The 18,024-nt window shown below is 35.0% G+C and overlaps 1 protein-coding gene and 1 long non-coding RNA gene across 14 annotated transcripts in view; one reads left to right on the top strand and one right to left on the bottom strand.

The window, feature by feature from the left end:
• LOC103883032 overlaps positions 1–12,029 on the bottom strand; it is a 99,664-nt gene extending 87,635 nt beyond the window's left edge. For both annotated transcript variants that reach the window (XR_002520725.2, XR_002520726.2), the window contains exon 1: positions 11,729–12,029. This is a non-coding gene — a long non-coding RNA (uncharacterized LOC103883032). The remainder of the gene's footprint in view (positions 1–11,728) is intronic.
• The window catches only part of DGKB (diacylglycerol kinase beta), an 808,853-nt gene that overhangs the window by 628,982 nt on the left and 161,847 nt on the right, over positions 1–18,024 (top strand). The window lies entirely within an intron of this gene.

The following is an 18,024-nucleotide window of genomic DNA, read 5'->3' as shown; positions in this document are numbered from 1 at the left end:
TTTGGTTGTCTGCTGAATTTTTCCAGAAAGTTAGTAACAAGTAGGAGAGCTGGGAAACAGAGAGCAAAGACCTAAAAAAATAGACTATACTAACTATGGGTCAGAATTTTCAACTCTATTATAATATAGTTCTCATTGGGACATGATAGCTAATTCTTAAAGATTTTATAAACTAAGATATCAATGTGATATTCTGATAACCAATCATGTCCCAATAGTTTATGTATATAATTCTACAATATCATTTTTACCTTCTAGAATTTACCTAATACTATTGATGACACTGAGAAATCAAAACATGTTGTCTCAGCTCAGTGCACCAAGGACAAAATACGAAGATTTCAGTGTTAATAGACTAATATAAATAAATTACTAAAAAATGAAATAGAATAAAGTGAGAAAATGGTTGGTGGGCTTTATGGTGGTGGGCAATAGCTTTATGTTTTGGTGTCTTTGAGTACCTGGTTCAAGTTTCAGTAACAGGCAGTGACTTCTGTTATATAAAATTTGGTACCATGAAAGTGAAAAAGATTGATGGAGAAAGTGTTAGGTATTCTCTTGAAAGAAATGCTTATCACAGCCTGCCAATGACAGGTGGTTTTGATGCCCTTAAAATGTGTAAGCAATCTTGGAGAACTGTATTAGTACAAGCAAGTTTATAACAAATCACTTAAAAATTATATACTCAAAATATAACTATGAAAATATGGAGGAAAATAATATTTTGAAGGAGAGATATAGAGAAAAAATGAGAGGTTTGTGCTATATGCATTAAAGGAGGAAAATAAACATAATTATTAGTTTCTAGAAGTTACTGACATTAATTTATATTTGTATTTAAATATACATTTAAATATAAAATTAGATTTCTTAAAAGGGTAGTGAAAAATTCTAAGTATTGGAATTAGCTTAAGGATCATACTAAGACCAAACTTAAAAAACTCTTTTGTAATCGTGTAGGCTGTATTATTAGGTACCACATATGTACTCCTTGCTTCCTTCCTTAAAACTATTTTTACTAAATAATATATACAAAATAATTTCCAGGTTAAGTTTTCTGTTTGGTCACTACATCCCAATACTTGTTGGTATGTCATTCTACACATTCCCGATACTTATACAAATTGATTCTCAATGGCTCAGCCGCCAACTACATTCACCGAGTTACCAAACATTTCTTAGATACACGACTGTGCTTCACTCAAACACATGTCTGTACATTCTGGAGCTGCTGCATACATGTCATTTACCTGGGCTCACTCACCCTCCTTTGTATGATTTTTTTCAGGAACACACATTTAGAATAAACTACAGACAAACCAGACTCAAATATTGTCATAGGCTGTCAGCGCCTGTAACTATTGGAAAAGCGCTCTCTTCCCTTTCTGTCTTCTTTCTTTCTACTGTGGAACTATTAGAACCAATTTCCCATAAATACTGGGAAATGAGGAAGTGGGAATATATAGGCCTGGTGACTCAGTAATACATTTTTCTCAGTACACAGATGGGAAAAAGTTAAAAAACAGTAGAGCTCAGAGAGGTTTCAAAGGTCATTATATGAGCAAAAACAGAAGGATGGTAGGCTCAATTTTTGTTCCCTGACTTAACTGACTAGCTTATAGTTTTGATTTAGTATTATTTCAGGATAAATATAATCTCAGAACTAAGAATGACCTTTTGAGTTGATCATTTTTTAAAAACCTGTAATATATTAGTCTTTTCTTTTTAGCGATTTCAGTATTGTTTTCACTTTGAGATATTTTGCAACAGAATACCAAAAGTATCTCAGAATGCTTCTAAGTTTTGATTTCATATTTATTCTGCTAATTCTTCAATGTTATACTTAATAGCCAAAAACAAAATTTGCTACTGAGTTAGTCACATTTACCCCTTTCCTAAATAGTAATATTTCTATCACTTGATTTTGTTTTCAATTTCTTGACACAAAAACAGCGATAGGGCAGGCATGGTGGCTCACACATGCAATCCTCACACTTTGGGAGGCCAAGGTAGGAGGATCACTTGAAGCCGGGAGTTCAAGCCCAGCCTAGGCAACATACTGGGAAAGGAGGAAGTGGAAAAGCACCTAGTGGGTAGCACAGGCCTACAGTCCCAACTACTCAGAAGGCTGAGGAGGGACAATCCCTTGACCCCAGGAGTTCAAGACTGCAGTGAGCTATAATTGAGCCATTACACTTCAGCCTGGACAATGAAGCAAGGACTCTGTCTCTAAAACAACAACAACAACAACAACAACAACAACAACAAAAAGCAATAGTATTAAATGTGAGGATCAATCAGTATTTCAAATTTAAATCTATTTCAAACTCACACAAAATTATTGTAAGCACTGATTTTAGAATGAATATGGCCAATATGGCTCTAGTCCAACTCATTTTTAACTTACAATAAAATTAATAACTTTCACTGTTAGAAAATACATGACATGAAATGAAAAACTTAATAATGTAATTTTCTTCTTGTTCTTTCTTAAAATATTAACTAACACTGTTTCTCATATGCCTCTGTAAAAAATCATCAGAAGTTTCAACTAAATTTTTAAACTGTTGAAATAGATACTTGCTTTCATAAACTTTAGATAGTTTCTTTTGGAAGGGGAGAAAATGGGGGAAGCATATAATTAAATTCATGTAATAAATGTACTTATTTTATTTAATAAAAGGATTTAATTTGTTTTAAGTTTACTCTTTTAATTTAAAGAAGTATCATAGTCCAAAGGTATGAGATCAGGTTTGGATCATTAAGTCCGTATTTATACTAAACCATACATAATCTGGGACTTATGCATAATTTATTTGTTTGCAATCTTTGAAGACACTCACATAATAAAATCAGAATATCTTTAAGTTCATTGGTTGGAAATTTTACTGTTTACTTTAGAGTTGACAAAATTATAAGTAATTCATTTAATTACATTATTCCAGCAAAATATTCTAAAATAGTTGGATGCAATTCTGAAACATATTCACATTCACACTCAACTAATGCAGTAGACATTTTCTTTCTGTGCATATGTGATTGTAAATACAAATAAGTGTATTATATGTAGATGGCACAGTCTTGAAGCAAAACTGTAAACTAGGCCAAATTAGTCTTCAGTTCTCTTAGCCTTAACATTCGATCTTTCTCATGTCTTTCAGTGGCTGAGTTCATCTTTTTCTCCCCCTCTTCTGAATTAAACTCAGAAAGATGTCTAATAAATTCATTCACATTAATGTATAAATGACTGATTGCAGATGAAAGTAGAGGTATTTGCATTTTAAAAGATATAAAGGCCTTCAGCTAAAACATTATTTTTCAAACTGTATTCCACTGAGTTATAACTGCAATTCTTCAGCAGTTCTGTAATAAATGTAACAAAAAATTCATTGCCAGATTTTGGGACAATAAAAAAAATCTATAATAAAAATATATTTATCATACTAACAGTTATCAAATCATTAACTTGTGTTACTAGACAAAAACAACTTCTCCTCATTCTCTTCCTCCTCTTTTTTCTCTCTATATAGGTAGATGAATATATAGATAGTTATACATACCCATACACACACACATATATATATGCATATAAAGAAATGAATAACTGGCATTCACTGGAAAGTCTGTCGATCTGCAATGGACATTTAAAAATACGTTTCTGCACATTTCGTGAGAAATACTGTGCAAAGGGGCACATTAGCGCTACAGTGCATGGGAACCACATGCAATTAAAAGGCCAGCAAATTCAGCTACTTTGGCATGGCACAAGCACCAAACAACATATGGCAATCAGTGTACATGAAAACAAAGTGACAATACCTAAATGAAAATGTAGACCACCATAAGATGTATTTTTCTTCATAAAGAAATTGTATCAGTTAACTAACTCCCCCAAATATTAATAATTTTGTACTGGCTTATATATCAAGCACACTTTTATCAGAGAAGATTTAAACATGCTCACAACTGCATGTAAGGAGCCAGCAAATGACATTGGAGCATTTCAGGTATGTACGCAGAATAAAATAAATTTGACTAATTGAAGCTTTGCAGTTCAATTCAATTCAATGACACAGCAAGTATCATTATGTCATGAATTTGTTTTGTCGAAGGTGAAAAATTCTGTTAAAAAGATACTTTTGAAAAGTATGTTTTAACCAAGAGTGAGGACCTCTGGAGGAATATGAATCAATTTAGTTATTCTAATTGATTTAGCTTTGAAGATCCAAGTCCAACTATTCCAGTTTTCAGTAGTAGAAACAGAATGGTTCAATATGGCTGAGAAGCAACACATTCATACTATTTAATTATATATATGTGTGTATCAGGATATTGCCAATACCACTAAACCAAAACAAAGTGCAGGAATCTATGAAAAATAAGATATTATCGCATTGCAATTGTCTTCATCAAAATAGATCCATATTCTCACAGACTGATTGTGGGTTTTTTGTTGTTGTTGCTTGTTTGCTTTGTTTTGTTTTGAGACGGAGTCTCACTCTGTTGCCTAGGGTGGAGTGCAGTGGCGCCATCTCGGCTCACTGCAAGCTCCTCCTCCCAGGTTCACGCCATTCTCCCGCCTCAGCCTCCAGAGTAGCTGGGACAGGCGCCTGCCACCATGCCCAGCTAATTTTGTTTTTGTATTTTTAGTGGGGGCAGGTTTCACCGGGTTAGCCAGATGGTCTCGATCTCCTGACCTCACGATTCACCCTCCTCGGCCTCCCAAAGTGCTGAGATTACAGGCGTGAGCCATCGCGCCTGGCCTCTCACAGACTGATTGTATTGAGAGTGTTAGCAATTAGAACTTCTAAAATGGATTTGCACAAAAAAAATTTCAATTTTCTCTTTTACTTACTGGTTTATAAAATGTCGATTTGTTTAAAATTAAGTTGTTGACTGCTTTAAATAGTTTGATAACCACTGAGCAAAAGTAATTATATTCAAATTATAGAGTTTCAAACATTTGCCAGAAGCTAAGGGAGCAGCTGGACTTTCCGCCTGAAACCTCATTAAGTAGGTGACTGTCTACCCTGCATATGGATACAACTGTCCAGGTACCCATCATGCAAAAGTTTATTTAAAAACTAATTAACATATTATATTGTCCAGACAAGTTTCAGTGATTTCATTCACATTTAACAATGCTACTCTTTTCTTTGGGCAGAATTTCCCAAAACCCAGCAAGGACTCCACTGATGGAAAATGAGATGGGTTAGTGGGTACATGGACGAAAATTTTAAAAGTTTAATGGTTTTATATTTACTATTACAGTTGTCTTCTCTTTGTGGTAAGAAATGCTGAGGTTTTTACTATCATTTATAATATTAATCAAATTTCTTTTAAAAATTAATTCATTTAAGTAAAAATAGAGTAAAACAACCTACCTGATAATTTAGAAGATACTTAGATATTGCCAAAATGGTGAAGGTGAAGTCAGAAAGACTGAAGTTTAGAAAAGTACACTCAGGTGTTGCAGTTTTCACCACCTTGATAGTGTCTGCATAGCCCCATGTGGGAATACTTAATCACTTCTATGCATTTCACGAAGGCGGCATAGTGTTCATGGTTCTTGGTGCAGGCACCAGATTCCAGCTGGCTGGGCTCAAACCCCAACTCTGCTGCTTATCTGGACAACTTTGGGCAAGTAACTTCATCTCCTTGTACTTTAATCTCCCTATCTCTAAAATGGGCACAAAGAATGATGCCTTCCTCATATGGTGACTGTGAGAATGAGAAAAGACAGCCCAGATTAGAAGCTTAGAATAGGGGCCAGTCCATAGCAAATGCCTAGTTAATGCTAGCTAATATCTCTCATGGAAGCACTCAGGCCAAAAAAAAAAAAAAAAAAATCAAATAGGTAACCCCACTTGGAAATACTTTACTGTAAACATTGTTTTTATTCTTCATCATCTTGGATAAAATTTACTATGTATCATTTCCCCCAGAATAAACTTTTCCATACACTTTGCACCAAACATATCCTCATCCTACCCTATTTGATCTCTCTGTGCACTGTTGGGAGAGACTGTGTATCTGACTGGCTGTCAAGGAGTCTCTCTACTCAAGTGACTTTATTACTATTAATTTTGTTAACTCCCAGAAATTATGAAGAAAAGCAAAACAAAGCAATACAAACCAAATTTATCAAAGAGAAGAAATAAGCTGATGTCTGTGAAAGCTTGGCAAAACTTAAATTTCTTTTGCCTCTGAAGATAAATATGGTTTCTAGCTCCAATGTCTTCATCTTTAAAGATGAGTTTTGGAAGAGCTCACTGGTGGTGAGTGCTAGAAGAAATGAGATTAATCTATGTGTGCTTTACATTATATTACCCAGATAATTGTACGAAGTATTTCAATATTAAGATTCTCACACTTTGTATACCTTGTAAAAGTTATTCTTATTTGAAAGTTGATGGCAATGGACATTTGTCATCCATTATTATCAATTTTTCTAGACATTTCTATGGGTTATTTAGGGTAATTTAGAAAGCAGTGTTTTAAGTTGTCTAAATATAAATGCAATATTCATTTTAGAACTGTAGATGATATATTTGGCGTTTGAACACCGGCAAGCAGAACAATTTCCAAGCATTTAATTTCAGTGATTAAATCAATTAAATTTAGAAACGACAAAAGGATTTCATGCAGCATTATTATACCTGGTTGTTAGAATTGTTGAAACAGATAATGGCATTTGAGATGCTGCATTTCACAAAAATATATGCATACACTAATACCATGATATTTTCATTGGTTGAAAATAGATAGATCCAAACATTTGCTACCTAGTAACCTTTAAGTAGATGTCTCAAAATGAGTTCCTAACTATGTTTTTAAACTGCCTCCTTTGAAATTTTTTAGCAATGTTAATGCAAATAATAGCACATGCTTAATAAGACTGAATATCAAAACTGCTGTTAAATTTAAGATTACATCATATACCCGGGTATCTTAATGTGATGGCTCTAAGATTTTTTTCAAGTTATAATTTTAAAGTTTGGAAAAAGTAATAAAAAGAAATTAGAAAATATAAGGCATATTTCTAAAATGTAAAAATAAAAATATTTTTTTATATATATAATACCAGGTACTCTTATCTTTTGTGTGGCTATCCTATAAAAGCATATACATTATCGAGAAGCATTAATGAAATTTCTATTTGTCATAGTACTGTAAAAACTGCAGACACTGGTAGCTCCTAGAAATTTAAAAAGCACAAACTAGAAATATGAATAATATTTTAGAGGAACTGAGCCACTAGATGACAATATTTAGAACATATTTTCATATCCCTTCTGAAGCTATACAAATTACCTTTTCATGACCATCATTATTGCCCCCTTTCCCCTTGTTCAACAGTAAAATTTAAAAAATCTGATGTGCCATATAATTTTAAAAACAAAATCTGACAAGCAGTATAATGCTATAACCTTTTACAGTAGAACTGGTAGGACTGCAAAGTCATTTTAAATTGAATATAACAGATAAGTAATCATTTAAACAGAAAAGTGGTGTTTTCTAGTACATAAATGAAATCATCACCATTGATCATCAACTTCTTCATTCCTGAAAAGAAGCTGAAATTAGGAAAATGGACAAAATCCAAAAAGGTACACAGGAATGGCAGAATAATGAGCAACTTTCTATCACCTAATGAATGTAGGGAAACAAGAAAAATGAGTTTTTAGCACCAGTCGCATTTTGAAAAATATACGGTTTATTAATCAATTTAATAGTTGCAAGGGAAAAAGGAAATGAATGTGTTAACTCAATATTTTAATTAAGGCTCAGATTGTTAATCTTGTATGACTTCTGAGGAAGAATACCTTGTTTATTTTCAAAATTCTATATGCTATTCTAAAACCCTTCTATATTTCTAGCTATTGAATTTTGCAACTGCAGACAAGGTTAGAAAATACAAATGCTTTAATGGGTATGTTCTGTAGACCCTGATATCTGATATCAGTGTAAAATTATCATCTTATTTGTTTCTGTGGCACAGTTGTCCAGTCCTCTGTCTATTGAAAATAGTGGCAGATCACCTACCTAGAGTGAGGCTGCATCTTAACTTTCAGTCAATTTAACATACACAGTGGTAGAAATATAAAACAGATTTCCAAACTAAATAAATATTGCCTGATATTAGAATGCTCAAGTAATTAAATAACACATATAGAGTATACCTTCTAATAGTAGACCCATAAAGTTTCCAAATATGAATCCATACACATTTCCTAAATATAAAGCTTGATAGCAATCTCGCTCTTTGAGAGTAATGATTTGAAGCTAAGGTGGTAGATAGCTCCCCAGAAAATTACAATTATTTTTTTCTATCATCAGGATATCTGACAATAAATTAGGGAGGATTTTTAAAAAACATAAGCATTAAAGAACTATTAAAAAGACATGAAATCAATTGCAGAAAGTATGAAACATAAGTCACGGTTACTTTTTTATTGATATTAAAAACCATTTTCCTTGTTCCTCCAGATAGAGAACAGTAACTGAGAAAAACTATAACCTAATTGAGAATAAAACTTCAACTGTACCATTTTGTGAAATGACATCTCACCAGCAATTTAAAGTTATACCAGAAGAGATATCAGGCTTTTATTTTACCTTCTTTATTTATATTTTATTTTCTAATAACTTTAATGGATGTGATATAATTGCCACACTCTAGCACTTGATTCTTCTTGCACACATTTATCTAAGAAGGGTGATAGGAGGGTCCAGTGAACTGCAAAGAAACTTGTTTCTTGAAAAATCAAATCTCATCATCTACTAGTATTTGAGCTGTATGAATCTGAATTAAACAAAGCAGCTAACCATTGGAGTTCCACTGCCATTAGTTTCCATGAATATAGTCTTTTATTGTATAGAGCTAATTATCACATGAATAGTAGCTCCTTGGAAGTGTGAAGCCATTCCGTTTCGTGGAAATACATAGAAGCTCATATAGTTCAAGAGTTCCACCACATTGAGAGTAATCGTTCTCTTGGCGTAATGAAAATAGTTCCATTTTTGTTCTTTTAATAAATTTGAGTTTATCAACTCAGGTTATTATTTTAATGTCTGCTTTAGGCAAGGTTTGTTAGCTGTTGTACAGTATCAGATATTAATCAGATTAAGTATTGACGTCTGAATATCATAAGGTGACAGACATTTGCAGGAAGATTACAAATCTACATGGATAAACATGACTAATTTAAAATAGCCCTGGGGAGCATTTTTTAGAAAGTTCAAATACCTGATGAACGCTGCACTGTTATTTTAATTATCCCGTAATATGGCACAAAATAACAATCTCATTTCATCCTTTTATTTACAAAGCTGTTTCCATTATCATTATATTTTACCTGCTCAGGCTCTGAAAGATTACTCCTCGTTGAGAGATTCATTAAAAGAGAATAATTATATTATATTTCAGATTGGCAGAAAGAAAATGTATCTTTGAACAATTCCATTTCCCTGAGCAGTTGTTCATTTCAGAGTTGAAGACAGGTCTATTAAGTACTTTCTACCCTTTTTAAACATGTCAAAGCTAACTATTAATACTGAAATTAGTAATTTGGCTCTGGTTTAATAAAAAATCAGCTGCTATTTGTAAAACTGAATTTCTGTGAATAAAACACAAACAATATTTTCAAAAATACTAACAAAGAACATTAAATAATTTTATTTTGCAGAATATATAAATGCATGTCTCTTCTGATAATTATAGCCCTTAGCACACTGTCTTGCTTTCCTACTAATGCTTCTTAACCCAAAAAGCTACATAAAACATATTTTCTTACTAAGTCTATGATATTCAAATTTTCAGAGTATCCTGTTAGAAGAATAGTAAGAGATGGAAAGTCAACTAGTATCAGAGAACATTCCATTTTTAGATTTACTGCAAGAACATTTCATGGAATTTGTGATAAAAAGTTTTATTCAAAATTAAAAAGTCATGTGCACAAAAATGTGACTTCCATATAAAATAGGTTTGAGAAGTCATTTCATATTTTAACGTGTTTTTGCCATGAAATAACCTAACTATGTTCACTTGCAAGTAACTGAGGATGCTACTTATACATTTCTCTAGTAAGTAATTGAGCAAAAATGAAATATTGTGTTAATCAGTGACGGCTTTACAAAAATTTTTATACTTGGTGATAAATACTTTTTTCCCCAAATGTCCTCGGTATTTTTGTCTTTTTTTCACGACATCACTCTGGCCAGCTCACCACGAGTGCAGTATCAGAATATCTAGTGAGTCTAGTGGGAAGCAAGGAGTCAATGCATCTTTTACTCAGTCTGAAAGTATGAAAATGCTCTTTTGATTTTAAAAAGACAGTAATTGTATCAAATTTAACCATTTAAAATGTGTGTAGGATTTGAGGAGCCCTCAGATATGCAATGAAGTAATCTGCGTGTCTCATTTTAAAAGTATGTTAACTAAAATATACTGACATATTAACAGTGTTGTTTTGAGTTGGATATTTTATACGTTTGTGTAGTTAGATATTATTTTCAATTCTTTGTTAATACATTTTCTGTTTCTTTTTAAATTACTGGAAACAGTTTCTTCCAAAGGTTTTCAATAAATTCCTTATTGTAATTGTTTTGTTAAGATAAACTATTTTAAATTTCTGTTTGCTTTTTTTTTGTTTCTCATTTCTGCTGTTTGTCTTTTGAATATTTTATATGTTATCTTTGTAAACATTACTTTTCATCCAAATGTTCATGTAAAAGTCAGCAATCAAAAAGGAACTATAACAGGTGTTTTCGTTCTTGAGGAATGAAATGAATGTGCTGTTTATGGTAGATACTGAAATTTAACTTACTTTGCAATTCAAGAGCCATTCTGTTATCCAAAACATTTTTTTAAAAATCAAAACTGAAATAAATGAATTACTCTAGGTATAAAAGTTGAATTAAACTAAAAAACAAAACTGACATTTGAAACCCCTGTGGTAGACTTTAGTACACATGAGTATTTACTAGTGAGTACTCAGATATGTCTTGTGTATATGTGTTGTAATAGAGTGTGTGTGCATGTGTGTGTCTGCATGTGTACTTATATTGTTAATGGGGACAAGCTAATAATGGACATGTAGATATCAAAATAAAGCATGGAATAAAAACACACTTGAACACAAATCATTTTGGAAGTCCTAATCAGAAAATCAGGCATGCAAGGTATCACTTCAAGAGGAAGGCGGGTTCGGTGGTGTTTTTGTTTTGCAGAGGAAGCTGATAGTAGGAAACAACAAAACAAGGTTCTCTAAGAAAACAAATCATTACGCCATTACCCCAAAGGAAAGGAGGATGAAAATGTATAGTCAGGAGAAGGGAATTCCCTCTTTTGTCTTAGTTTTTTTTTTTTTTTTTTTTTCTTCCACTAGTATTATCTCTTAAGAATAATGTTTTCTTCAGATTTCATTACTAGTCCTCCTCCAGGTGAGAATGTCCATTCTGTGGTGATTCCTGCCACAGTAGTTGAACAACCCACTCTTCTCGGTTGACCTTGTAGCACTGCTGCACCTGACTCATGCACCAGAACACAGTAGCTTGGGTGGGAAGACATTAATTCTAAGACTGTACTGACTTTTCTTTTGGTATTTTTTGGTTTTCAGTCTTCCCAAAGGTGCATGATAAAAATGAGTTATCATATTCCATGGGCAAGGGAAAAAAAGAGCAAATTAGTATCACACCAACTGGTTTATCAGAATGCTCAACTTACCCAGGCTGCCTTCCTTCAACTTTCTTTTCCACTTAGTAGCCGCTGATAGGGAAGACTTTTGACATGGACATTAAAAGCTACTGCGTTTCCTACACACAGCTTTTAGTTTTTAGTTTTGTGCACTATAAGTGAGAGGTAACAACGTGCTAACAGCTCTCGCTCGCTCTCGTCGCCTCCTCGGCCTTGGCGTCCGCTCTGGCGATGCTCGAGGAGCCCTTCAGCCCGCCGCTGCGCTGTGGAGACCCCTCTCTGGGGCTGGCCAAGGCCAGAGCCGGCTGCCTCTGCTCACGGGGAGGTGCGGAGCGGGAGGCGTGCGCGGGAGCGGAAGGCGTGCGCGGGAGCCCGAGGTGCGTGTGGCGCTCGCCGGCAGGCGCGGCCGGCAGTTTCTCGGTGGGCGCAGGCTCAGCGGACCAAACTCGGTGCGGCTGGCTGGCGACGGCTATGCTTGAGGGGGACGAACTCCCTCTGGGCTGCCGGAGCGCCTGGGCTAGGTGCTGCGAAGTCTCACCGTGGGTGCCAGTGAGAGGTCAAACCGGCTGGGCTTCTAGGACAGGTGGGGACTTGGAGAACTTTTCTGTCTAGCTAAAGGATTGTAAACGCACCAATCAGTGCTCTGTGTCTAGATAAAGGTTTGTAAACACACCAATCAGCAATCTGTGAAAACAGAACAATCATTTCTCTGTAAAATGGACCAATCAGCTCTCTGTAAAATGGACCAATCAGCAGGATGTGGGTGGGGCCAGATAAGGCAATAAAAGCAGGCCATGGGTGCTAGCAGCAGTAACAGGGTGGGTTCGTGTTGCAGCCTGTGGTGTCTTTGTTTTGTTGCTCTTTGCAACAAGTCTTGCTGCTGCTCACTCTTTGGGTCCGGTGCTGCCTTTATGAGTTGTAACACTCAGAGCAGTGGTTTGCAGCCTCACTCTTGAAGCCAGGAAGACCACGAACCCACAGGGAGGGATGAAGAACTCCAGATGCCCCCGCCTTGACTGTGAAGGTCTGCTGCCTCACTCCTGAAGTCAGCAAGACCACGAACCGACCAGAAAGAGGAAACTCCGGACGTCTGAACATCAGAAGGAACAAACTCCGGACAGACCATCCTTAAGAACTGTAATACTCATGGTGAGGGTCCGTGGCTTCATTCTTTAAGTCAGTGAGACCAAGAACCTACCAATGCCGGACACATAAGCACATGACTACAATAAGTTGTATGGTTAAAAACAAAAAAGAATTCTGCGATCTAATTATCTTTGCCACGTCAGTCTCATAACCTATATAAATGGACATAAACATTTCTGACTTTTCTACCTCCTTGTGTGATTTTTACAGCTCTACATTTTAAACAATGATTAAGTAGAAATGTAAGATAATACTCTGTAAAATTTAAAATATGCACAAAGCTACCCATCTAGAATATTTGAAGCACATCCAAACATATAGCCCGCATTTACTGCAGAGGTGAAGGGGCCATTTTCTAACTGCACCAGTAGCCCTTATAGAAATGAGTCCTGGCACCACAGAAGAATAAAAATAAATATCCATTTTTTAGTTTATGGGAAATTTTAAGTTTTCTAAAAAGTTATGATTAAAGTAGAGTCCTCATGACTGGACATCTTTAAGTCAGTTTGAATGAAGAGTTAGGTTCTGACTGCTTTCTGGTCCAGCTTTGATTTATGATGTGTTTTAATCTTCCTTTCTGAAGAAAGGGGCAATTCCTATTAAAATATTTGTCCCAATAAAAGTTGACTAAAGTTCACTCTTTTCAGGTATTGGGATGATTAGAATGCCTTATTTATGCAGGTAATTTCTTACTGTCTCGTCTACTCATTTGTTGCTTTCTTCTTCATGGTGAATCGTGGGATATCGTATTTTCTTACTGCTTTCCCTTCCGTTGCACATCTACATCGCTCACTTTCTTAAGGTTGTATTGGCCAACAGCACTGATTCCCTCGGAACCACATAACCAAATCACCATGACGACCCTCACTGATCTAGAAGCAGAGACCACGTCACCTCAGCAAATAGTTCAGGTTGTACCTGCTGCTCTTAAATTTCTGATTTCCCCGTAGAGGTGCAATGCATTTCTGGTGATGCACAGACCTGCTCGTAAGAGCACTGTCTAAGTGGCTGTAAGGGAAAGTACAGGCTGCCTAAGAAATTAATGTGAGGTGTGGCTTGCTGGGGTGAAAATAAAGTGTAAGAGAAGACAGAGAACATGTAATGGGCCCTACCTAAGCTGCAAAACTCTTTTCAAACAGATGCTGAGTGCGTGCCAATAGATGTGGCAATAACTGTCAACAAGATTTATGACACTTTAACATAGACTCAATACGAGAGGAAAGGTTGAAAGAGTTCTATGATTTTGTTTAAAGTTTAGTGTCTCCTGCTTCTGCAGCAACTCTTTCTAGGCAGAACTCTTGTCTCATTGCAGGACACTCGCAACTCTCAGGGAAACTGTGAGGTCTCAGGACTTTGAATATGTATCTTGTTCTCGCATGTGTTATTGTTTTAATCTTGGTAGTGATTGTTGATGCTGCTATTTTTAAATTAAAAAGGAAAATATCACAGGGTAAAGTGCAGTATGTCTAGGTTCTTAGAAAATGTAGAAAGTATAATTATTGTTTTTTGCCACCTGGTAATGAGCTTCCACCTCAAATGACGTTGCTCATTCTTCATGGACAACCCTAGATAATTATGTCTTTAAGATAAATAAGTCCTTGAAAGAATAATTTTCTATTGTTCCGTTTCCATTGCTGCTGGTGTCGTGTCTTAAATCTGACATTCTTTCTTTCTTTTCTGTCTTTCTTTTTTTTTTTTTTTTTTTTTTTTTGGTGGTTGTTGTTGTTGAGACAGAGTCTCATTCTTTTACCCAGCCTGGAGTGCAGTGATGCAATCTTGGCTCAGTACAACCTCTGCCTCCCAGGGTCAAGCAATTCTGCCTCAGCCTCCCAAGTAGCCAGGATTACAGGTGCATGCCACCATGCCTGGCTAATTTTTATATTTTTAGTAGAGACTATTTTGCCATGCTGGCCAGACTGGTCTTAAACTCCTGACCTCCAGTGATCTGCCGGCCTTGACCTCCCAAAGTGCCGGAATTACAGGCATGAGCCACTGTGCCCGCCAAAACTTTCATATGTATATATAAAATTTACATATAGCTCTTTTACCATAAATGATCAGTAAATGAGGAGATTATGCTTTTATTAACATATTTTTTCCCTCAACTTAACTAATATCTTGATTAACTGCTGGTTTCTATCTTTTTCCTTCATTAGGAATTGTGTAAGATGAACAAAAGATTTTGTCCGAACTTTGAGGATTTAGTAAAATGGAATTCAGTTCTTGAACTGAGTGAAGTGATTACCCTGGTGTTAAATCTGTTGTTTTCTAAGGCTAATAGACAGTTTTTTTGAAAACCATTTTACAATGTTTCATGTATATTTAATGGACAGAAAACAAGAAATAATCATGCCAAGACCAGAAATGTCAATCTTCATATAAGCCATTCACTCAATAGTGATGTGTCAGCCAATCTAATTTGTGACAACTCTTCTCACTCTACTCAAGCCCAAGTAGCCTTTTGGATACTCATCAAACACGTCAAACATGATATCATCTCAAAGCCTTTGCATTGATGTTCTCTCTACCTGGAATATTCTTATCTCAGATCTTAATATGACTTTCCGTGGCTTCACATGGCTTCTCACTTGCTTCTTTCAGGTCACTGAAAACAGGTCATTGTTAAAATATGCTCTCTTAGGAGAAGCTTTCTCTGATTCCCTGTCTAAGATATCACCCCATCTCCTCCCATTCCCTACTCCCTCTCTATGTGTTATCCTTTAAATGAACCTGAACGCTGTCATAAACTATAACATGTGTGCAGAAAAGTGTATGTGTCTTATATGTACAGTCTATGAATTTTGACAGTCAATACACCTATGTAACCACTCTCTCAGATCAATAAATAGAACATTACCAGCACCACAGAAACCCCTAGTTCACTTGCCCTACTCAATACGCTGACTTTTTTCACTATGAATAAATGTTTCCAGTTTTTATATTTTATAGTAGAATGATATAGCATATATTCATTTGCATCTGGCCTTTTAAATTCCGTATTTTCGTTATTTTATAGTATTCATTTTATGAGTATGCAGTTTTTTCCAGTGGGACGCTATTACTAATTTACTGCTATGAACATTATCATTAAACATTATTTGTTTTTCTAGATATAAATTGAATAATAAAAATTGCTGGGTCATAAGGTATGTGCATGTTCAGTGATAACAGACACTACTAAAAGTGATTGTACTGATTTGCGCTACAATCAGCAGTGCACAAGGGCTATTGCTGCTTTACATCCTCTCCAATACTTTGACTGATGAGTCTTTTTAATTTAGGCATCCTAATTTATTGTTCTGTAAATATGCATTTTCTGATGACTAATGATGTGAAACAGCATTTTATGTGACCAGATCATTTGGACATTTTCTTTTGTGAAATATCTGCCCAAGTCTTTTGCCTATTTTTTAACTGGTATCATATATTATTTATATTTGAGGGAACTAGAACCTTTTGTTGTCTCTATAGGTTACAAATATATTCTTTCACTGTGTGCCTTGCCTGTAGTTTACAAAGTCTTAAACATCAGAACATCTTAATTTTATTAAAGTCCAATGTATCAGTTTATTACTTTTTACTTATTGCTTTTTATCTGTAGTATTTAAAAATAATTTTGAACATCTGCTATATTATTTTTGAGACGCTTTATCTGCTTAACTTTAAGATGGAATTGATTTTTGTGCATGGTTTAAATTGAGATCAAGAATAATTTCTTTTTTCATGTAATTATCCAACTGACCCAGCACTATTTATTGAAAAGACTCCTACACCCACTACTCAGTGGTAACATAATCTTAATCCCAAGTTTCTATTTATGAGTTTATTTATTTCTCAACTCTGTATTCCACAGTAGGGGTCAGAAACCTTTTCCTGTAGTGTCAGATAGTAGATATATTAAGCTTTGGGTCATGTACTCTCTGTCATACCTACTCATCCCTGCCACTGTACCCCCAAAGCAGCCAAAAACAATACCTAAATAAATGGGCATGGCTCTGCTCCAACAAAAACAGGCAGCAGGAAAGATCTGGCCCATAGCCACAGTTTGCTGACACCTGTTCTACCCTATGGGTCTATTCATCAGTCTTTACGCCAATACTACAGTTTCCTAATTAATGTTTTGTTAATCAGTTTGTTAATGTCTCTCCTCTAAAATAAATAAATATATGAGTAAATAAATAAATAAATACCACAGGGATTTTAAATACAATTACGTTGATCAATTTAAGGAGAATTGGCGTTTTTACTATCTGAGTCTTGTAAATGGTGAACATGGTGTAGCTTTCCATGTTTTTCATTTTAGTTTCTCATAATGGTTTATAACTTTCTGTGTAGCTGTCTTATGCCTAGTTATTTGGTGTTTAATGATGCCATTCTAAATAATATATTTTCCAACTTTTACTCTCTAATTGTTTTTGTTGTACCAAAATACAAAACTTTCTAAAATCACTTATCAATTCTAATACTGTATCTATAGACTGTTGGACTTTAAATAAATATAATCATGTCATCAATAAATGATGACGGTTCATTCCTACTTTTTTACCCTTAATTCTTTTCATTTTTTTTTTTCTTATTTCTCTGGCTAATGTCTCCAGTGCAAGACTGAATACATGGGATGATAATGGACATTGGTGTCTTGTTCTTGATATCAGAGGCTGTGGGGGAGATTTCAATATTTCACCATTTCTCTAATGTTCCTTATATACTTTTATGGATACACCTTTTCAGGTTAAAGATTTCTTTATTTCAAATTTACTATGTGTTTGTTATAAAAACATGTTGATTTTTATAAAGTTATTATTTTTCATCTATTGAGAGATTCATACTTTTTATTCTTTATCCTGTGGATGTGGAGAATTACATTGCTTAAAATTTTTTTTGAGACAGGGTCTCACTCTGTTGCCCAAGCTGATGTGCAGTGATGTGATACTGGCTTACTGCAGCCTCTGTCTCCTGGACTCAAGAGATTCTCCCACCTCAGCCTCCCAAGAGACTGGGACCACTGGCGTGTGCCATCATGTCTGGCTAAGTTTTGTATTTTTTGTAGAGACAGGGATTTGCCATGTTTCCCAGGATGGTCTCAAACTCCTGGGCTCAAGTCATCCACCCGCCTCATCCTCCCAAAGTGCTGTGATTACAGGCATGAGCCACATTTCCCGGCTGCTTAATTTTTAAAT

The sequence above is a fragment of the Papio anubis genome, chromosome 4, assembly GCF_008728515.1.
Source record: "Papio anubis isolate 15944 chromosome 4, Panubis1.0, whole genome shotgun sequence".
NCBI classification, from domain to species: Eukaryota; Metazoa; Chordata; class Mammalia; order Primates; family Cercopithecidae; genus Papio; species Papio anubis.
Note: the sequence above shows the minus strand (reverse complement) of the source record. Positions and strands in the feature narration are given on the sequence as shown.